The 24,094-nt window shown below is 37.7% G+C and overlaps 1 long non-coding RNA gene across 1 annotated transcript in view; it reads left to right on the top strand.

The window, feature by feature from the left end:
* Positions 1–315: 315 nt before the first annotated feature.
* The window catches only part of LOC144055298 (uncharacterized), a 58,155-nt gene continuing 34,376 nt past the window's right edge, over positions 316–24,094 (top strand). The window contains exon 1 of the long non-coding RNA XR_013294828.1: positions 316–430. This is a non-coding gene — a long non-coding RNA (uncharacterized LOC144055298). The remainder of the gene's footprint in view (positions 431–24,094) is intronic.

The following is a 24,094-nucleotide window of genomic DNA, read 5'->3' on the forward strand; positions in this document are numbered from 1 at the left end:
TAAAATAAGGAAGTAAAAATGTTAATAATGTTAACACTACCTACCTTCTATCTGTCTAGCCAAATCCTTAGACAGGCCCAATTCTTGGGTTATTTTACAAATGGTCAGTCAATCAGTCCTGAGAGCATATACAACCCTCTCTCTCATCTTGGTGTGCACGCACGTTATAATAATAATAATAAAATTATCCAAGTGTGTAAAACAAACCAAAAGTTTTTTTAACGGCTCCTCGACCGATAATGAGAGACACTTCTGATTGGTCGATATGATTCACATGACCTGCTTTATTTCCATACAGACAGTCAGGTAGTGTTGTACCAAATAGTTTCGGTTGTGCTGAGGGCACGTCGATGTCTCGCTGTCTTTAAGCTGGGGCATTCACAAACGACGTGCTTCATTTCACCTGGACAGGTTCCCGGATCTTGGACAGGTAATTTTTCTCTCAAGTAACGTCATAGGTCTTAATGTTAACTGCAGCTAAGAAGCCGAGTGTTGGTGAGGGCTCTCAATTCGGTTCCTCCTACTGCTTGTGGCGGCTCCCAGCAACAGTCAGCCGAGCAAACAGGTGTATCAGGACGGGCTGCATTCCTTCCTGGCCGCAGAACCGCATCCTGATCTGCCACTCAGCACTGTTAACATATCGGCCTGGCAAAGGCAAAAATCTTATAGTGGTGGGCAGCACATCTACTTTTACTTTAGGCCTTCTTAGTTTCAGTGCTCAACTTGAGTGTTCCTCGGACCAGATTTTTACTTTCCCACTCTACATATGAAAACAGATACTGTATCAAGCGGTGTTTGTGATCATTTCGGAGGTAGGGGATGGAGTAATCCAAATGATGCATTCAAACCTTCCTCTCGGTAGACTAGTGAACACGAGTTAAGCATAGTACGTCGCCAATGTATACAAAATGTCATCAAAATTTACATCATTCTTACAAACATATTACACACAAAACGGAAAGGAAGTGAAAATGTTTAGAATTTTTTTTGAAGATATTATTTTTGAAGCAAGAAATCCCCACCAAAACCTCAATTTGTGAGACTTTGTTCAGTAATTCCCCAAAATATACTTTCCATAACCCAAATAATTCTATAATCATCATTTTCAATAATATTTTTTTTGTTATTGGAAATGAATAATCTACTAAAGTCTATTGACATGAGTAATATGGGGTAGGACTATAAATTCTTGTATTTCTTCCTACTCCCTTTGTAACCTGCATTAAACTGTGACATATTTTGATGATCCCTTTCTTTCTTTCAGCTTTTAATGTTCACAACTTGTTATGTTCAATAAATAATTCAATCAATGTGAACGTGAGGATGTAAAAATGTGAATGTAGAATTGGTCCAACACACAATAGTAGACATTTACTATAGTGGATTCATGGATCCACCATGAATTTTGCCATCCATCTCTTTATTAGAGAACAGCAGGCTGCTGTGTAAAAAATACAGAAGCACTGAATATTTGGAGATGTGCATTCACCTTTTTAGGGAAGGTTAAATTCATCCAAATATCATTGTCTTTTTATTGTTTTTCTCTACTTATCGGATATAGGAATGCTTGCCAATGTATATATTGTATTGTTAAATTAATACAATATAATACAATTTGGTCCAGTTGGGTCTCTGTTCTCTTTAATTTGATGTAGAAAAGAGCGTTTCTCTGATTGGTAAATTCTCTATACATGGGCTTCTAGTGTTCTAGTCTAGTCATTGTGCTGGCAATGTTGGAATTCAGCAGACCTGGTGCTGGTGTTTAGCAAAATTTGTGGAGGATGGCAACATAAGCTTTTACACACGTACAAATACATTTCCGAGTTTTAAGCGGAAGTGCTGCTAACATAGAAGAAGATAGCAATTTTGCCATTCAGCATCATCAAAATAACATTTGGGTATATGTATGACTGTTTTGATGAAAATGTACGTTAAGTAGTGAAGAGCGGCTATACAGTGTACCATCCTTGTTGCAGTCTGTGCAGCTGCTAGTCCCCCATTTCTCGTAGCCACGTGTAGTTTGCCGGCCACTCATCACACCAAGCAGATGCAGGAAACAACTGTCCACATTCGTGGGCCCCAGCCCAATCCAGCACGTCGTCGTGTCACCCAAGAAAAACACCTCTGGCCAATGATTGAACCTGCTTGACACATGATACACTCGTAATAGACAGAGGGAGATGAGATCACATCAAAAGAGTACTATCTGCTTATTGTATTTAATTTTTTTATTTATTTTATTATTATTTTTTTTTAATTCATTCACTACACTATAGCAAGTAGTATTAGTATATTTACGCATATGTCTACCATAGACTTCTTCTTCATTACATGTTACCTCAAATTATGCTTAAAATATGACAACTACCAGTCAGTGTCCACATGGGGGTCCAAAGCCTCAGGACTGCCCTTCAAAATGGCCGACACCAAATTCTGGAATGAAACTCAGAGAGAGAGAACAAAGGTTAAATCATTTTCACGCCCACGACTGAGTTATCAGGGAGGTAGGGGGGGAAAAAAAGAAAGAAAAATCTTTATCAAAAAACAATTATTACTCCACATTCAACTATAAAAGCAGACCTAATCATATAAAATAATATGGATGCCTTGTACCTAACATCCAGACCTCAACAGCTGTGCACAGCTTGAAGCCAACCAGTCCTGATGAGTCCTGCAAACACTCATTAAAATAACAAGCAGACGGTGCCTGAGACAAAAGATTACAAGTCTCCTTCTTAAAACAACAGCTCACCCCCACCTTTAATCCCACAGGCCTGTGTTGAAACAAGGGTAGGGGGAAGAGCTTAAAAATTCTCACAGACAAAGGAGGAATTCTCCCCCACAACAAAATATGTAGAACCAGTTCTACAACATTCCAATCTCACATACTTTATATTTGGGGACAAAGGAAAGAGAGAGAGAGGATTTTTTTTTTTTACTTTTCACCCTTCACAATAAAACCTGTTTTTACCACTTACCTATGCAAACGCCATTACCACACCTACTTTTATCTGTCACCCACATTTGGAGACAATGAAAAATACTTGTCTCCAACAAACTCTCTCCTCCTTTCTATTCTTTTCCATTTTTATAACAAAGAACATCAGAACACCATCAATAGACATCCTTAAACATACAGGTAAAGACAGTGAGGAGAAAAAAACACAAATACTTCCCTTTTACTTCAATACTCTCCCAGGACCAAATGCAATCCACCTTTTTCATTGTCACGGTCACTCAACGTATACAACAAAACATCAACTTCCTGCAGGCACACAAACAAGAACCCCCCCCCCTGAAGAGGAATGTAAATAAATTTTCCTCTTTACGTGTTCCAAAAATGAAGATAGATTTAATGTAAGAAAAATACACCTTTGCAAAAATTATTTAATGTAAGAAAAAGGTCAGAGATCTCTGGACAAATAACAGCCTCTAATTCATCACTTAAACAGGTGGGATTCAGAGCATCAAATTTAGCTCTTCCGCGTGCACAATGGTTTCTTATGGTTAAAAAGACCTCCTCCTTTTCATTTATAGACTAAACATATTCTTGGTACTTTTCCGTGAGCAGATGGCGTAAACAAGGTCAGGTGTGGGTGTTCAAAACAGATTCTGTTCTCAAGGACCAAATGTGTTTTTGCACAAAACTAAATAATATGTCCCAGTTTAAGGTCAGATTATGCCGAAATCAACACCATCTGCTCTGCACAGGACACAAAACATTTCGACAAGGTTAATATAAAGAATTAAAATGTTAATAATGTGTAACAATGGTTAATGAAATAAAATGAAGTATTAAAAATGTTATAATATCTATCAGTCCACCCTTTGGGCTTATTTAAAATAAAGCCCAATAACTAAATATTTAAACATTTTTAACAAAGGATTCCTGCGGGATCTTCATCATCGCAATGGCAGGTGCAACATAGGAAGAAGAGAAAAATGAAAACATTCTTTTTAGCAGGAGAGGAGGTCAGTCATATGTCAAAACAATGTGATTCATTAAAAGATTTTTTCAGTAAAATAAGCATATCATATATGAAGACAATGTGTTGTGATTATGTTAAAAAATTGTGGTGGGGGATCCCAGAAATAGCAAATTGGCATGACAGTCAGTATGAGAAAGAGTGTCATTATGTACGTGCAATTGGAGACGCGATTGAAGACTTGTTGTCGTTTGGGCTAGGGAAGCTTTGTTGACGTTTGTCAGTTCCGTTTTCGTTCTTGCGTTTGTTTTTTCAAACCGAGTCCTTCAGCTTTGCGATTGGCTGGCAACCTGTTCAGGTTGCACCCCGCCTGCTGCCCGAAGCCAGTTGGGATAGGCTCCAGTACCCTCACAATCCTTGTGAGGACAAGCGGTCAAGGGAATGGATGGATGGATCCTTCAGCCCACATCAACTGCCAGAGATGATCACCGGGCCCAAGGTGTGACTCATTCTTTGTGGAACGCCCCGGAAAAGGGACACATTCCTCCTATCTCCATTGGGTAATCCTCAGGTCATCTGGTGGAAACTGGAAGCAGTTGAATGGCCTCTCAGCTGGCACGTCTGGTCACTGGAGCAGTTGACTGGTTTCTCAGTTGGCTCCCGCTGGTGGCTGGCTCCTGAAGGTGGGGGTTGAGCAGAAGGCGGACCCCCTGCTGGTCTGATAGGCAAGATGTGGAAACAGGTGCCCCGTGGACTGGACTAGATTGACCTTTTCATCACCTCATCTGGGTGCAAAATATTTTCATTTAGTCACTAATAAACATTTATTCACATCCCTTCTTTTTGAATGAGCATTTTGGTAGTGTTATTAGTTAGGAGTTAGTAAATGTTAGTAAAGTTCTGTAGGCCTCTCCTGTGGGAAAAAATTCTGTTTTTTGTGAAATTCAATTAGGATCCAGCCTTTGGCTGACTTTAATGACCTGAGCACATTCATTAATGCAAAAAATGAAAATCTTAGCCAATTCAAATCTGACAAGGCCAATTTTGTTTACAGAATATAATGATTATTGAAATGTTTTATTATAATATTTATTGTTATAGATATAGCATGAATGTGCTTCCAGCCATTAAATAAATGCAACTTTCGCCAACAAATAAAACAAAAAAAACAACAAAACATCTAACCCCAGGGCCCCAGGGGAAAATAGAAATGGAACATATTCACCTTATTTTCGCCGTCCCTGCCAAAACTTACTCCTTCTCCATGGTCAAGGAAATCCCCAATTGTCCTCCTGTAAAATTCATTCTCACGGACTATCTATAATTATCACATTAAGACTAACTTTTAATTTTATATGTATTTAATTCAACATGGACTGTTTGTGTCCTTCGCAACGATATACCCAGACCAACCAATAATTCCCCCATCTGAAAAAATCGACTTAGAGAATTTTTCAGACTCTAATAATATACAAGTTCTGCAGTAAATAAATTTTGCTTGCTTTTTGTTTAAAAAGAGGGGAAAATTTTACATTTAAACAGTAAATTCAACAATGCGTCCCAAGCAACTATTTAAATTTCAAAAGAGAATTTGGAAAATATTAAAAGACTAAATTCAATAAGCGTAAAATATAATAATTAAGATTGAGATAAATTGTATCTTATCTTTATTCACATTAGCTGTTTTCAATTTCTGAAACCACACAAAATTTACCTGTATTATCTTTTGTACTATAAAAATATTGTAGCTTAAGTCAATGAATTTTACAAAGAATCTCAGTTTTCAGCCAATCCATCAAATATTATTCATACATTAGGTTGCCCTTAGTTTTAATGTTACCATTAATCTTGCTAGTCCCCCTTGTTGATGTTTGTCCAAAAAGCTGACTGTTTTAAAATAGACAGAGATAAACAAATCAGCTCAAATCCAAATAAACATCAAAAGTTTTAAAATATAATAAATCTGTGTGTATAGAGTGTTGTCAATCAGTTCGTTCTATTTACGTAATGTTTTACTGTAAATGTTATCACCTTATATCTGTCAAAATATAGAGTGCAGTGTAAACATTCAGTATCACATCATATGATCTGGTATCACTAACTCAAGGGAACATTGTTGGTGGAGTCACCATCGTAGTGGAGCAGTTTTTTCACAGGACAGTTCGGGATGCAGGAATGCTTTAAGGAAGCATTGGAGCAGTTTTTCATTTAAGACTTTTGCATGTGAGTTCAGGGTGCAGTCATTGTGGAAACTTTCCACCAGGTGGCGCCAGGTACCTCTGCTCTCCATCCGGTGGCGGTGGGTAGTGCTGTTTAGGGAAAAAGGGCAAGTATTGTTGTGATGATGCCCGCATACTTAAACCACGCCCCCTCTGCTGGTGGTAGTAGCCCCGCCCATATTGTTCATGTTGATTGAAGCCGCGAACATGTTGTTGATGGAGGTTATGATCATTCTGCTGTCCGCGGCCTTTGCTCCAGATATTATGTGGCTGCTGTCGGCATTCTTTTGTCCAGTGGCCAGTTTGACCACATTTGTAGCATTCATTTCTACCCGCAAAAGGACGTGGCTGGAACACAACGCGATCTCTCACAACATTAGGTGATGTAATACCCGTGGTGGGCGGAACAACAAGGTGCTCGTCTTTTTTCTCATGTGCTTTTGCCCGCGAGTGCTGTCTGCAAGCACTGGCCCAGTGTCCAGAACGTCCGCACTTGAAACAGCAATCCCGACCAATGAACGGCACTCTGTGAAACTTATTAAAATCTGCCCCAACATTATCAGGTGATGACATTTTAGTAAATATTAAAAAACCAAATCTTCCTTTATTTCAAAAAAAAATTCAAAAAATTTTGAGAAATTTTTTTTTTTTTTAAAAAAAAAAATAATAATAAAAAATAAAATAAAAATAATTAAAACAATGAAAGTTTACAATTTTAAATAATTGCTAATTATATGTCAATATTGTTATGGTTTACAATATTTAATTTAATATGTTTTGCATACCTTCATAAATAATACTTAGGATGAGATAGGACAGATATACTCTAACAATTTACAAATATAGTCAATTAATAAGTGTGTAGTTTTCAATTAATGTTTTCAAGAAACGCCTAGTCCGCTTTTTGGTCAAACATCAAAGCACAAATTATTTTTTAATTTCATAGTCAAAAATGTGATTCTTCCAGATAGCTCCTCCATGGAACGGTCCAATCTCCAGGACTCGCTTGGCCTACTCCAAATTCTGAAATGGGACTTCAGGCAGAAATTTACAGGTTAAATATATACAGGAATAATTAAAAAATTATTTTCTACTTATAAGCATGGGAAAAAACCCTTTTAAATTGTAATTAACACATTATTTCATCCCCAGGACCGGAATATGGCAGTTGTTGGGGAATTCTCTCTATAATGGGTGTGGCTCCTGATTCTGTAAAGATATTCAAAATTAAATAATGTTCTCGCGTACGAGAAAAATCATAATAGAAGAAACAATCATCTTATAACAAAATATTCCACATTAGTTGCCATCCAAATTATTCGTTTTTAATTAATTATTATTATTATTCAAATAAGAAAAAATATGGCTGAAATATGTCATATATACCTCTTTACATTAGTTGATTTGCTCTTGGCATTTTTAATTTGAAAAAGGGGGACATCTGGCGGTCAAAATGAGTCACAACAACTATAATTTCCAGTTGACCCGCGTCATTAATTTATTAAAGGGTGACACCTAGCGGTCAGCTAGGGTCATAGCAACTACAATCAGTCTTAAAGTTTTTTGTTCAATAAGCGTATGAAATGCATCGAAATTTTACAATATCTTAAAACTATACCTCTCTATGTTATTTGTGTATTAATATTGGTTCATTTTATATCAAACATAATTTTAAATATGACGTATTTGCACTCGAGAAGCCAGATTAAGTATTCAACATTAGTACTTAAGAAATTTATATAAGGGGCTTATAAAATCAGTTGCGGCAACAATTTATGTAATGTCGTTCAATTATTTAACACAGACCCTGAAGCTTGCCGTTTTAGCGTGGAAATTTTATTTGTAATTTTACCGTCTAATTAATTCATCCCGTTTAGCGTTTATTAACCATTTTCATTTATTTTATTACGTAAATTTGTATTATACAGCTGTTTTATTTGCAAAGCAACATTTCAGCATTAATCATTATTTAATACACTTTTCTTAAAGTTACGTCCGGGATTTTCCCCTATATTAAAATACATATAACCCTAATACTTTTTCTAATCCGCGGTCGGCGTTTACGGAAATACAAAGTTAAACTGCCGCCTTTGAAACCATCGAACAGATTACATATTTTATTAGAATAAACCAACCTTTTTCACAATATAATCAAGTCCCGTTGTTCAATATTAATTACATTTTATGTCATTATTTAACAGATGATAATTTAACCCAGAAGTTTTAATTACGGCTAGCAAAATCATTTAGTCATTCAGAACAAAAGCACACCGTAGCCCCAACATTATTACTTTATTTAAAGTTATATAAATGGTTATAACTTCACCAAAATACCTAAAGCTAATATTCTAGCATTATTCATCATCTTATCCAAAAATACACGATCATGTGTTGTTCTTATTTCACTCGTAAAAGCGTTCTATATCTCGTATTTCCACGTCGAACGCCCGGCGGCGCAAGCCTCAACGTCCCCCATCAATAAAATTAACTTACCGTAGCTTATAACGGCGCCATAAGATTTATTCCACCGCAATCGTGCACCCAGTCGTGCAATTATTTTATTTCTCATCTTTATTTCATACCTTTCACCGTTGACACCAGCGCATACGCTCTCAACCTTTTCCTAGCGTCATCCCGTAGTTTAACGGAAGCTTATTCGGGTCAAACAATTATATTACGCGCTCGAATAAAGCGTACATTTCTCTTCTTATTTATTGACTCCCGTATGTTATTAGCTTATTATATTATATTATATTGTAGTTAAGTCGTATTAATATTTAAAAATGAAGTGACGTCTCACTTATAACAGAATTAGTCAACTGTTCTCGTCGCGGTCACTTTAAGATTTTACCGTGACGTCAGATTTTCATCACCGACAAGACGGCATACAAACAAACGAATATCTCCTCCTAAAGTATTAAATACTGCTTTAAGTCAATTACGAAGCAGTCTCTCGACTAATATAGCCTGTCTGTTCACAATTATTCGATTCAATTGTGCAGAAACCCCTCGTAACGTTACGTACCAATATCCTCATCTGCGCATTCATATTTCTGTTGTAACAATGACGTGACACGCAACAAATAACATACTGCTTTAAGTCAATTATGAAGCAGTCTATCGGCATTTTAATAGCGTATCATCTTTGTCAATTAAAATTGTATGTCCATTTCAGCCTGTCTGTTCACAATTATTAATTCAATTGTGCAGAAACCTCATCTGCGCTGATAAAACAATCCATTATTCAAGGATCTATTATCGACATCTTCACAGCGGGCGATCTAGCCGTTGTGTCAATCATAATCTTCCTAATTCCATCCAAGAATCTCCCGACATTTAGTTTTATGCCTATTTTTCATTTTATTCAAGGAACTTTTTTATTTTAGATTTTACTACCAGCGGGCGATCTCTCCGCTGCTTCAATCTAGAATCTTTCCCTAATTCCATCCAAGAATCTCCCGACATTTAGTTTTATGCCTATTTTTCATTTTATTCAAGGAACTTTTTTATTTTCGATTTTACTACCAGCGGGCGATCTCTCCGCTGCTTCAATCTAGAATCTTTCCCTAATTCCATCCAAGAATCTCCCGACATTTAGGTTTATGCCTATTTTTCATTCAGCGCAGCTCCATTTCATCTTTATTTCATATTAGCGCATTTCCCAACAACGTGACAGCATTTCCGTATACAATGCTTACGTCACCACGTACGTGTACTTCAAACACCGTGGTAAAATCCGAAATCTGGGACTTCGCGTCCAACCAAACCACTTCAAAATTTATCACTATTTTTCTTACACAAATTCCATCCTCAATATAATTTTGCAAGACAAATTTATCAGCCGCAGCGTTCTCAGACAGACAGAACTCCTAAAACGTGGATAAAGTGTCCACTTACCTTGATTAATGTGGCCGGGAGTTCTATCCGTCTGTGAACGCACCGCTACAAAACGTCGTTCTACGTCGGGGTTCACCATTTGAAGAGGAATGTAAGTAAATTTTCCTCTTTACGTGTTCCAAAAACTAAGATAGATTTAATGTAAGAAAAATACACCTTTGCAAAAATGATTTAATGTAAGAAAAAGGTCAGAGATCTCTGGACAAATAACAGCCTCTAATTCATCACTTAAACAGGTGGAATTCAGAGCGTCAGATGTAGCTCTTCCGCGTGCACAATGGTTTCTTATAGTTAAAAAGAACTCCTCCTTTTCATTTATAGACTAAACATATTCTTGGTACTTTTCCGTGAGCAGATGGCGTAAACAAGGTCAGGTGTGGGTGTTCAAAACAGATTCTGTTCTCAAGGACCAAATGTGTTTTCGCACAAAACGCTGAGAAGGAACTTTTTTAGATTAAATAGTATGTCCCAGTTTAAGGTCAGATTATACCAAAATCAACACCATCTGCTCTGCACAGGACACAAAACATTTCGACAAGGTTAATATAAAGAATTAAAATGTTAATAATGTGTAACAATGGTTAATAAAATAAAATGAAGTATTAAAAATGTTATATATCTATCACCCCCCCAAAAAAAATCACACAATTCACTCTGGCCATTACACAACAAAAAACATCTCTTACAAGTCACACATTTCACAAATGATAGCCACATATTCCTGTACACAGATTCATCACACAGTCTAGCAAACAAATTCACATTCCATCTGGCTCCAGCACACACTCATCATACGCAACACGGATAAACCATCATCATTAATTCAGTGACGTCTCACTTGTTGTACCAGTTCAATAGGTTATATCCCTTACAGCAACGTTGCTCATCACTCCCCCAAAAAATAAAAATAACTACAGACGAACACAAAATATCTCCGAAGTGCACGGACTCACTTAATAAAATAGACCGTGCCTTCGTCGAAAAATAAATATATCTAGATCTATCGATTACTTCGCAAGCGGCTAAACACAACAAAACGAACAATAAACAACAAAAACAACAAAGCCGCTCGCTTCAACCTGTTCCTCTTAAAACTCATATCTCACGATTGCTCCGTAAGCAACCTGTACACCTCTTCTGCGCATAATCCATCGTAACGTTACGTCCTTAACTCCAACCTAGGTAGTCACGACACAAACTCGTCGCGCACATTTTAGAAGACTCCAGAAAACTCCACAACGGAACGAACAAACAAACGCGTACACTAAACAAAAATAATACCTGTTTACTCAGATCTCACGTACAACTTAGCTAAATTTAGCTGACGAAACTCGTCACAGAGTCCTCCACAGACAGGAATCCATTGTTTAACGAGGATAATTTGTCCCCTTACCTTACATTTAACTTGGCGCGATGGATCCTGTCTGTCGAGACTCCGCAACCAGCAACGTCGAACGGCAAATCTCGAACGTCAGGGTCACCATTTGAAGGATGAAGGAGTTTTACTATTTGCGTGTTCATGCCGTCAATTAATAAAACATACAATGAGATCAGTGAATTCAGGCATTTTCTTGTAGATTTATTCACAAATTCAAGGACAGGAGAATATGCAGTCTATTCACTCATATTGTTTCTCAACTGTCAAGCCCAACCCCCTGCTCGTCACTAATATCTCTCTTTGTCCTTTAAGATCCCTCCCATAGTCACATGATACCTCCGTCTTTTCTTCCCCCTCTAGTCACAATGATGTTACACAGAGATCAGATAAGAGTTGACGTTGTTTTTCAGAGGAGACTTGCTGGCGCCTAGCATAAACAAAGGGATCTAATTAACACATTCGTTTTCCCCCATCTCATATGTTCTAAGGAGAGAACAAAGAGAATCAACGCCCAAATTCGACATATTGAATCAGCGTCGGGGCATTTGATCACTGTGATTGGCTGTTATCCCGCCCCCTTAAAGAAGTTTTCGGTTGCCTTTAGGAATAATGACTACCGCCGCCGATTGTATAGAGGGGAATTACTTCTCGCGCATGCGCTGAAAGTATGTAATAGTCGGGGTCGGTGCTATGTGTATTTACGTCATTTTTCTACGCGACGTGCAGATGCCACAGGGAATGTGACCGGATTGGTGTATCTAGGCCTTTATGCCAATAGCTTCTCATTAAAATGACTGCGCTTCCAATCCCACATTACCGAGAGGAATGCTATACTATAGATCAGCTTCAAAATCTGTGCTCCCTTTAACACCCATGTGAAACTTAATTCCTGGTTAATTAGGTCTCTCTTCACTCACACAGACAAATTCACTATTCCATACTTATCATTTGTGAATTCTAAATTCACTTTGATAAATTGGCTGGTTTGCAGACATGTCACACTTGATACACATTCGGCTTGATAGGCTTTTTTCTTTTTTTGATGACTTGTGTGTGTCAGTATTTTGTCTCATTGCGACTTGGCAACTTTATCAATCTTCACGACCATTTTAAATGTTTAAATGTGTCTTAGTGAAATCATGTCACGCTAACTAACACAAACAAGCTCAGTTTGGTGAAGGAACGCATAATGTTACATACAGTTAAGTAATGGTATCTCAGGTTTGAACATATCACTCGGTGGGGACATTTGATGAAACATAGCTAACATGTTGAAGGAGAAATGTCAAGTTCTGGTCAGAATTCAAAAGGAACAAAAGGGAATTTGTCGATATTTTGATTCGTGTCTTCCACACGTTTGCCCTTCCATTTGGTTTTGTGGACAAAAGTTGTGTTATCTGCGGTCAGATCGCACCTGCTGTGCATGTTTTTAAACTGAAAGAGACCATCTGAGGAAAACTGCTTCTGTATTATCAGAGCACTTTGATCATCTGTCATTGATGCTGCTGGTCTTATTTGTGTGTGTGTGTGTTTTAATATCCTACGACTCAGCTCAAGCCATCACCTCTTTTTTATGCTTTATTCCATGGAGTAATGTTTCACAAAAAAAAAAAACGAGCATAACAGATTGAGCTGGCCAGGAAAAGCGAAAGCATCTGCAGCTAGCTGTTGGAGAGGCTAACATGGTTCTTAGTGTAGTGTATACATGTGGTCAGTCACTCCTTAAGCTATGACAGCAAGTGTTTTGACAACAGATTTTAAACATTCTAAAACAAAACAACCATCAAAGCTTCTTAGTGTAATTTTATAGCTTCTGTACATTTTGATGCACCGCCATTTAGGGGAGACCGGAGCTTGATGTTACACTTTTTACATCTTTTTGGAATCAATACATCACATATGTACAACAAAATGTATACCAGATGAAAGACCAAATTATCAGGTATATATTTTGTATTCATGTCATTTTCATATTTTGTGTCAGTGCCGAGTTATAAGCAATCAAATATTGAGTGTGAACATGTGACATGCAGCCCCACCATCGGGGAGGTTGTCTCACTCTAGGGGTAAAATGGCACATTGTATTTTGTAATAAAACAAGGGCAAAAGTATTGTTTTTGTTTTACTTGAAAGTGAGCTTTTACGTCAGCTAAATAACATTTTCATAATTACCTTGAAAAATGTGTTGAACATTTGTCATTTTGCAAGTCCTTAGGAACAGCTGGCATGTAGCTCATGGCTCTTAGCTTCAGATGCCAGTTTTGCCTTCCTTTGATTGAAAATTCAAGATTAAATTTAATTACAAAAAGAAAGCGCTGCTTCATCATGAAATTTAAACCAGACCTGAAATGTGGACATAGTTACAACAATAACTGGGCGATCCATTTTTTTTAAACACTCTGACAAACCAATTTCCTTACTCGTCAGATTTATCATCCGAAATTCAATTCTGGCATAAACCGGTTTGCCAGCAGAGCATTTTTCATTGGCCCATTCTTTGGATGTCTGACCCAAAAAAATGACATGTTGCTTCAAACTAAGATGTTGGCTAATATCAGCTCTAGGTTAAAGTTAGCTTAAAACAGACCAATGACTGAGGCATGAAAAGATTTCTGAACCTTGTTAGACATTATTAACATTTTTAATTCTTTATTTCATATATTAACCATGTTGAAATGTTTTATAGATGTGTAGAGTAGGTGAAATAGTGTTGAACTCAGTATAATTTGACCTTAACCTTGTTTTTGTCTAAAAATTCCTCCTCAGTGGTTTGCGCACACACATTCTCTTCGTGAGAACAGATTTTGCCACACACATACCCTGAGAGCACCATCACTCATGGCCACTCTAAATCCAGTTCAATTTGTTTGTGAGATATTGTTTTGGGAAGAAGTACGAAAAGTACCCTGAGAGTATATTTTGTCTAAAAAGATGAACACAGCTGCGGACTGTGTACGAAAATAATATTATGTAACATATTGTGTGAGAACCAATCTGTTTTACTTATTCATGATGGGAGGAGAATAGGTGTTCTCTTACTGATTTGGATTCTTTAAAAGCTGTATTCCGCAAAGGAGGGGGACACACGCACCCTGGAATTCCACCTTTTACGTGATGTTCATTGTTGTGTGACCGGAGAATTCTCTGTAATAAATCATCTTTGCAAGGAGTTTTTCTTACAAGAAGTCTATCTTCAAATTTTTGGAACACGCAAAAGAGGACAAATAATTAGCCTCTAACAACCTCCCCTCGAACGAGTCCACATGAATTTCTGCTAGAATGTGTACAAAATGTGTTGGGCTGAAATCTTATGTCACAAATTGGTAAATTTTATATTTCTCAAAAAATCTGTACTATTGGTCATGTGTGGGTGTTATTTATTTATTCATTTATTAATTATTATTATTATTGTTATCCATCCATTTTCCAAACTTAATATGCTTAATATTATTTTTTATTAAATTTTTGTAAAAAAAAATACATACAAATCATTGACCAAGCTAAAGTGTTGAAAATGTCTTTCTCTCGTTGATGGTGCAATATTAATGGTTAAACACGTTTTGGGGGTCTCCTGAAAAGTGTCTATTTTGGAGGTAGAATATTTCGGACTGATGCCAGCGATATATTAGGTTGAAATATTTTCCTTGCAAAATAGTTAACTCCTTCCAGTTCATAATGTGCTATTTTCTTTTCAGACAGGGTATTCCACTTTTTAGTTGCGCCCTCTGGTGGAGAAAATAATTACACACTGTCATGTTTAGTTTCTGTTTTCCTTGTGTGTCTTCCTTGTCTTGTTAATTGTGATCCTGCCCTTCCTCGTGTTATCCAATCAGTGCCCTCAGCCACTTGTGTCTTGCCCAAGTGTGTCTTGTTGTGTCATTAGTGTTTGTGTATTTAGTCTGCTGTCGCCCCTCTGTCTGTGTCGGTTCATTGTTTTTCCCCACGTCATGCTGCTTGTTTTTCCTTGTCATTGTCCCAGATCATGCTGCTTGCTTTTTCCTTGTTGTTCCCTCCCATGTTTTGCTTTGTGATTGGTTTTATTTTGTACTTTGGAAGATCTTTTCGTTTCATAGAAATTAAATCCTTTTTTTGATTGGGCCTCTGCCTCCTCGCCTTGTCTTCCCGCGTTTGGGTCCCCAAGCTTCCCCGTCGTGACAGTGACAACTTAACCCGTATGACAAAAAGCCCTTGTCTCCCTTACTAGTTCTCAATATTTTAGTCGAATTTCACACAGAAAGTTGTGTGCTGTAAGGCACTTCATCTGCAGTAGTTTGTATAAAATTGATGTTTTTTTTATGAATTTGACAATGAATGTGGAGGGGAAAAGAAAGGGGTGATTGGTAGTATTGGTAGGCTGACTTTCGTACATCTGGTGTGGGCTCAGTGCCGCATTTGGAATTGCCCTGTGATGATTTCATTCTTAGTCTTGGCCCCTACAGGATTCCTTTCAATGTCTGCATGATGACTCAAAGGATGTGTCCCCAGGTTTAGTACACAACTTTTTTCTTTCTTTTTTTACTCATTTCTATCACTTTCATGCAGCATGCACTATTTTCTTTCTTCATGTATATATTTATTTATTTATCTATCCCTGAAATGAGATGATTCATCAAAAGGGGTTTATCCTAATGAAATGACCGAGGCTTATCTAACAATACACTAAAACAACAATTGCTCACTTACTGAGCAGTACTTTTTCTTTTATAAAGAGAGGAGGAATTATTGACTAATTAATCTGATGTCAAATCCACATCAGCAATCAATCATTGCTATTTGTTTGTGTACTGTTGTAACCCACTTGTTAAGGCGTCACACTTTCTGTATCCCATCTACGTCACATTCAATGTTGACTAACATCATGGACAAAATGAAATTTGAATTTATGTATGATCAAACAATATTGTGTCTGATCGATGTTTCTGCAGTGGCACTTCTACTCAAAGCAGGCACAATGCTGGTATGTTGTCACACTTATAAGGAAATGAGAGGCTCTGGTGTTAACCCCCGCCACACATACAAAATAAGACGCACGCACACGCGTGCGCTCGCAACACACACACACAGAGCGAGAGCAAAGAGAAGTCTTGGCAGCAGTGACATAAAAAATGTGAGTGTAATATTTTACAACATGAATATCATCATTCCAATAAAGTTTTACTTAATTATCCCGAAAGGCCTTGTCTCTCCCGAAGTGGATTTGTTGCTTCTGTAATGTTAACACAGTTACTGAACTTTTACTACTACAGTACTACTACCACTACTTTGAACTTGAGTATTTATTTTTCAGACAACTTTTTATTTTTACTCCCCTTATTAACGGATATGTCATTTTAATTTGACTGTTTCTAATAGTTTTGACCAGATTTGGTTGTATTTTGAAACAGAATATTTCTTTCTATTTAATTATAACTGTTTTGATTTAGTTATGACTATTTAGAATTGGACAAAATTGCTTAAATTTAATCAGTATAGTTTTGATGTGACAATTCAAATGTTTAAAGTGTGAGTCTCCTAAAGGACGGATGAGATGGGGGGAGGTGAATGTGTGTTAATTAGGCCCTTTGTTCTGAAAGGCTGAAAACTCTGTGTTTTTCCACCGTGGGCCAGAGAGAGGGGGGGGGGGGCAGCATGGTTGACCAAATGTATTGAGACAGAGACAATTCTCTGTCACTTTAAATTCCTGCTAGCAAATGTATTGAGACAGAGTGACCAATGGGGGTGTAGTCATGTGACTTTGGGAGGTCATGTTTTGGAGGACAAAGGAATATTAGCCACAGGCGGGAAAAAGGAACTTTACAGTTGAGATTTCAAGATGGCGCGTGTGACTATCTTTCTCCTGTCCGGCTATGTCGTGAATAAATGTGAAGAAATGCCTGAATTCACTGATCTCGTGTATGTTTATTAATCAACGGCATGAACACGCAAATGGTAAGAATCCTTCATTTACAACAATTGGTGACGCCCGACGTTTGAGCTCTGCCATTCTACGTGCCTCGTGGCGGGGTCCGGACGAACAGAATTCCATGGCGCCGAGTTAATATGGTAAGAGGACTTTTTATCCTTGTTGTTAGATGAATTCTGTTTGTCGTGGACTCTGTGAGGGGTTTCGTAGGCTAAATTTAGCTACGTTGTACGTGAGATCTTAGTGAAAAGGTATTGTCTTGTGGTTTGCGCTAGAATGTTAGCGTTGGGTAGCGCTGTGAAAGTTGCGCGGATGGCGGTGTTAAGTGATTTTGAGAACAAGAAGGCTGATGCTAAGCTAGCGGCTCTGCCGGCGTACGAGTTGCCACGCGCAGGAGATGAGTTTTATCTTGGTAAGACATGTTAACATTATTAACATTTTTAATTCTTTATTTCATATTTTAACTATGTTGAATTTAGTTATAGATGTGTAGAGCAGGTGTAATAATGTTAAACTCAGTATAACTTGACCTTAACCTATCTGGTACCTTGTTTTTGTCTAAAATTTCTTCTCAGTGTCCTGCGTGAGAACATATTCTGTTCGTGAGAGAGAAAGCACACACACAGTTCCCACAACTATACTACATTAGGAGCTGTCAAGTTCAATCTGTTGACTGAGATTCTGTTTTGGGAAAAGTACGAGCTGGTACACGGAAGAGTATATTTTGTCTACAAAGGGAACACAGGTGCGAACTGTGTACTAAAATTCTGTTATGTAACATATTGTGTGAGAACCAATCTGTTTTACTTATTCATGATGGGAGGAGAAAGGGCGTTTTACTTTCAAACTCGATTCTATAAAGAGATGTCTTTCACAAGGGAGGGGGCACGCGCACGCTGGAATTCCACTCTTTACGTGATGTTCAGTGTGTGTGACCGGAGAATCTCTGTAATAAATCATCCTTGCAAGGAGTCTTTCTCACAAAGAAGTGTATCTCCATTTTTTGGAACACGCAAATGATGACAAATTATATCATCATTTAACAGACGCTACCGCGCGACTCTGTTTTTAAGGCTGAGGATGAGTTAGCTGCGGGCGTAGCCGCATCTGTTAAGCAATTGGAACAGAAATTGGATGATGTGTTGGCTGTGAGAGATGACCCGCGGGAAAAATTGAACCAAGCGAGAGCTCTTGGCTTGGAATTGAATTGAGTGTGCGTGTTTGTTTGTTTGCTAAGTTCCGTGGTGGTGTGTGGTGGCCACGCATTTTTTTTCATTGTTTGTCTTACAATGTGCGCGATGTGTCTGTCGCGGCTCCCTAGGTTGAGTTTGGTATGCAACGTTACGATGGATTGTGCGCGAATAAGTCGTCATTTGAGCTATACGTCTTTTTTACCGTCACATTGGATTCGGCGCTGCTGTGGTTAAGCCAGCATGAACAGGTAGAAGTTGAACGGCTGTTTGTCTTTATTTTTATGTGTGTTTTTAGCCGTTTCGCGAAGCAACCGGTAGATCTAGATATAAGTTATTATTCGACGAAGTAATGGTGTATTTTACAGTGAGTCTGTGCACTTCGGAGATTTTTGTGTTAGTCTGTGGTTATGTGTGAGATTTGTGTGGAGCATGTGTGAATTGTGTGTTTAAAGGGGGGGATTTGATTTTTTCTTCTTAATGTGCAGGGAATTGTGAATGTTTGTGTGACCCTGACAATGGAAAAGGTGGATTGCGTAATGTGTTGAAGTAGAAGGGCAGTTTTTCTCCTCAATGCCTTTAAAATTGAGAGGAACAGAAGTTAAGTGAAAGGAGGACTGAGTTTTGGAAACAGGTATTTTGTGTCTCCAAAAATGAGGGAGATAAGATAGGATGTATATGAATGGCATTTGCAGGAAGTGGAAAAGAGCAGGTTTTAATGAAAAAGGGGTGGAAATTAAAAAAAATTCCTCTCTCTCCAGTTTCTTTGTCCTCAAAAAAGGGTGAAGTTGGTAGATAGCAGGAGATCTGCATATTTTAAAAGTGGGGGAGAATTCTTCCTTTGTCTGTGACAATTTTTAAAGCCCTTCCCCCCATGCTTGATAAGAGACAGGTCTGTGAGGATGGGGGAGTGCTATTGTAATGAGGTAGAGGTGTAATTTTTTTGGGACAAGCAACATCTGGTTGCAATCCTGTGTGTGTGTGTGTGTGTGTGTGTGTGTGTGTGTGTGTGTGTGTGTCTGTGTGTGTGTGTGTGTGTGTGTGTGTGAATAGCAGGGGTCTTTTGATGCTAATCTGTTAGATCAAATTGTTCCTGTTAAGCGGAAAGATATAGAGGTCTAGATGATAACTACAGGCCACTATCCATATTATTTTTTTTAAATCAGGTCTGCCTTTTGTAGTTGAATGAGTAATAATTGTTTTCTTTTTTGATAAAGAATTTTCATTTTTTATTTTTTTCCCTGCATCTGATGACTCATTTTTAGGTGTGAAAGCCGGATCTGCCCCTGTAGTTTTGGTGTTGGCCAAATCTATCTTATCTACAGGACACAAGGTGTCTGTTTTTTCCCTCTTTGAAGCAGCAATTTGTTGCTGCAGTTTTCACATTCAGGTCTGAAATGATCAAAGTTGATCTTTATCAGATGGGGGAGTCAGTTACTGGTCTGTCTGTGTGTATCGTCACGAAGGAAGATATGCACACAAACAGTTCATGTTGAATTAAATAAATGTAGGACTATAAGTTAGTCTGAATGTGATAATTCTACAGTATGTGAGAATGAATGAATTCACAGGAGAAGAATTGAGGTGATCGGACTTTGACCATGGAGGAAAGTAAGTGCTGGCAAAGACGACTCATGACGAAAATAAGGTAAATATATTCAATTTCAGAAACAATTGAAAAGTATAATTTCTAGAGCCCATGGAATATGCCATTTAGGTGTGGAAGGAACATTGAGACACCTGGGTGACATTATTTCATGAGACAAGTTGTTAAAAATGAACTGCAGGACTGCAGTGTTTATTAAAGGTATAAGTGTATATATATATATCTCTTCTCAGACTGTTCATGGCCCGGCCGGACGTGAGCACTCTGGGTTAAGATGATGTTGTTTTTAAATGATTTACACTGCTATAATAAAAACCAGCGTCAAAAATACAGAAATTTGATGTATGACAAAAAGCACATTTATGCTTAATCTACAACAGTAAATATCATGGTAAAATATTTGATTAATCATTATCTACCATCATAAGGGTTTCCTAGGAATATTGGATCAGACAAAACCATTTCAAAAAGTAAACTTTATAATATCGAAAAGGCATTGAGATTAAAACATATTTGTTATAGTATATTATCTCTGATCACAAGGACAGATTAAGGAAAAATAGAAATATTAAGCAATTGGCCTCATAAAGTTTTAATTGGCTACAAGATTTTCATTGTTGTACCATTGAATGTGCAAATGTCATTAAACAGATTCTGTTTAAATGTCACAACAAAAATAACTTTTTCCGGATCCAACAGCACGTTCCAAGTCCTACAACTTAAACAATTAACCTTTACTAACTCCCAACTAAAAAACTACCACGTGCTCTTTCCAAAGTAAAGAATGGAGAATATGTACGTTATAAGTGACTAAATGAAAATGGTTTTGCATACAGATTGGTGAAGGAGCGGTCGATCTGGTTTGCTGCTCATAAAAGTGGGGGCCACATCCACCACATGTGATCCACATGTGGTCCCAGGCTAATCACATCACCTGATCCCCGACCGAGGGGGTTGACCAAGTTGTTGACCCAGATGCCCCGGCTGTCTATTCCAGTAGGATGCTAAGTGCCATCCGAGGCACTGTTCCATAGGGGGACCTTCATCAGGAGATGACTTCGCTGCACAAACACATCTGCTATTGTGTCGTGACACATTTTGTTGAATATAGCCACGTCACATAGGGTTATTTCTCATATATGATATGCCCCTTCCACTGAAAAGTTCTTAATGAATCAAATTGTTCTTTAATGCCATATGACTGCTAAACTACCCTCTCTCTCTCTCTTTCTCTCTCTCTCTCTCTCTCTCTCTCTCTCCCTCTCCCCCTCTCCTGCTGTTCTTATTTCTGAACTCCACACACAAACATTGCCTAATTTTGCGACGATCAAGATCTGCGCTGGACTTTCTCTCTGAAGTGTTTTTTTTTTTAAATGCTTATCTTGTGTGTTGGACTCTCTTTGTTGAGAGCCCAAATTATGGATTTGAAACAGAATATTTCTTTCTATTTAATTATAACTGTTTTGATTTAGTTATGACTATTTAGAATTGGACAAAATTGCTTAAATTTACTCAGTATAGTTTTGATGTGACAATTCAAATGTTTAAATTGTGAGTCTCCTAAAGGACAGATGAGATGGGGGAGATGAATGTGTGTTAATTAGACCCTTTGTTCTGAAAGGCTGAAAACTCTGTTTTTCCATCGTGGGTCAGAGAGGGGGAGGAGCATGGTTGACCAAATGTATTGAGACAGAGACAATTCTCTGTCACTTTAAATTCCTGCTAGCAAATGTATTGAGACTGAGTGACCAATGGGGGTGTAGTCATGTGACTTTGGGAGGTGACGTTTTGGAGGACAAAGGAATATTAGCCATAGGCGGGAAAAAGGAACTTTACAGTTGAGATTTCAAGATGGCGCGGGTGACTATCTTTCTCTATCTTTGCCCACGACGGCTATGTCGTGAATAAATGTGAAGAAATGCCTGAATTCACTGATCTCACGTATGTTTATTAATCAACGGCATGAACACGCAAATTGTAAGAATCCTTCATTTACAACAATTTCTAGTTATAACAACTTACAGAAAAGAGCAGTGTGGCTAATACCTTCCCCTCTTAGGTAAGACGCCCCACCTCCATACTTCTCTTCCTGACCACTAGATGGAACAATTTTTTTTTATCTCAGCTGCTTCCTTGGACTAAAGCGGCATTGTTAAACTTTACCTAGCATTGAAACAATTATGCTGGGAATCAAAACAACTGATTTTGAGGTAAGTTGATGTGATATTTTGACACTACAAAATAAACTTTTCTTTGTGTGTTTTTGTTGTTGTTTAAGTTTAACAGAGGCTATTAGTTTGAACAAACAATAATTATAGACAAAAATTATAGTTGCAGTGGAGCATGGGGGGTTGGGGCGTGAAAAATTTTCTTGCCGTGGGATGTAACAAAAAACATTTTTTAATAACTGAGAGGCACTGCACTAAAGAGAAACTGTGAGCCCACAGCCATTATATGTGATATGTGGCCATGTACATACTATGAAACGTCATGATTTTAATCCATACGGTAGTTTTGTGTTTTACCAGTGAAAGTTTTGCCAAGGCAAAGAAAGATAAGGACATAAAAAAGAAAGGCAGTGGCCATTTGACTGTGACCGGCAACTCTCCTGCTAGCATTATTACGGCTCTGAATTTTTACTCGCTGAGTGAGGAATTCTTTGCCTGCCGTAAATTGGCTATTTTTCCGTATTTAGCCTGCCTTGCTTCACCCCCTTTGTTCTCTTCACGAAGTTTTGTCTATAGCTGGGTTTCCATCCAACTGTTTCAAAATTGTAAAGCACTTACTTTACTGAAAATGTGCATAACGGACATGCGACGTATGCACGTTTCCATCTGTTCTTTTGCAAATATTGAGAGCGGCCTTTGTCACAGTAGGTGGCGGTATACACCATAGAAATGGGATCCACCAGTAATTTAAAAGAAAAAGAAGCGACTGTGCGGTGAGACGACATCATATGAGTTTTCTTTTGTTGATACACCGAGGACCGCCGCTTCTCATACGCTCATAATGCCTTGTGCATGTAGGGCACCACATGGTCCTAAAGGGCACTCAACTTATGTGTGTTTTTTTTCTTTGTTTTTCTATTATTTTTTTAGGCAGCATATACACACACATATGCCATGCTTTTGTTCAGACCAAAAGAACCCTGCACAAATAAAATGATAAATTAATCATTTAGCGGACAGTTGGCAATGCATTCACCTTCCTCCCTCTTAACATCATGACGTAAGGTCACATCACACCACTGTCTCCCCAGGTGCTCGTGCCAAAAGACTTCCCAATCCACTGCCCAGCCCTCTCCTTGGTAACAGTTTACGCAGGAATATTTATTTTATATAAACATATTTTATATAAAAATATTTTATATATACATATATTTTTTTATCTTTCTATTTTATATATACACCTATTCGGCGAAATACACTATTGTGTACACAAAATATTGACGCCATGAGTCCAAAACCGCACTAAGAATCAGGCGCCGAGGGGAAAAAAAAATTGGCAATGTGATGAGGCCCGTGATTGACTCACTCACAGGTAAGTGTCCTGCTGCAATTGCTCGTTTGCTGTTAGTAGTTAGCAACAAGCTAACATATTATTGCCCCAGGCTAAGTATTGTCACAGTAAACCTCCAGTCACTCAAAACATTTTCTATTAATTCTGTAAAGTGCAAAGCAGTACAGTTTAAAGCAGATGCACCACCTGCTATGTCACTTTCAGTGTGTGCAAAATTGATCACAGCAAAAAAATAAAATAATAATAAAATAATGTATAATAATGTATCCATTCCATTGTAAAGCGTCTTTGAGTGTCTAAAAAAGCGCTATATAATTCCAATGCATTAATATTATTATTCATTTACCTACTTGTTATTAATGTATTAATTTCATTTACTTGTGTACTTTTACCTACTTATAATTATTTTATTTTGTTATTTAGTTTCACTTGTATTTATTGCATGGCTGAATTCTAT

This window comes from Vanacampus margaritifer, chromosome 7, assembly GCF_051991255.1.
Source record: "Vanacampus margaritifer isolate UIUO_Vmar chromosome 7, RoL_Vmar_1.0, whole genome shotgun sequence".
In the NCBI taxonomy this organism is placed as follows: Eukaryota; Metazoa; Chordata; class Actinopteri; order Syngnathiformes; family Syngnathidae; genus Vanacampus; species Vanacampus margaritifer.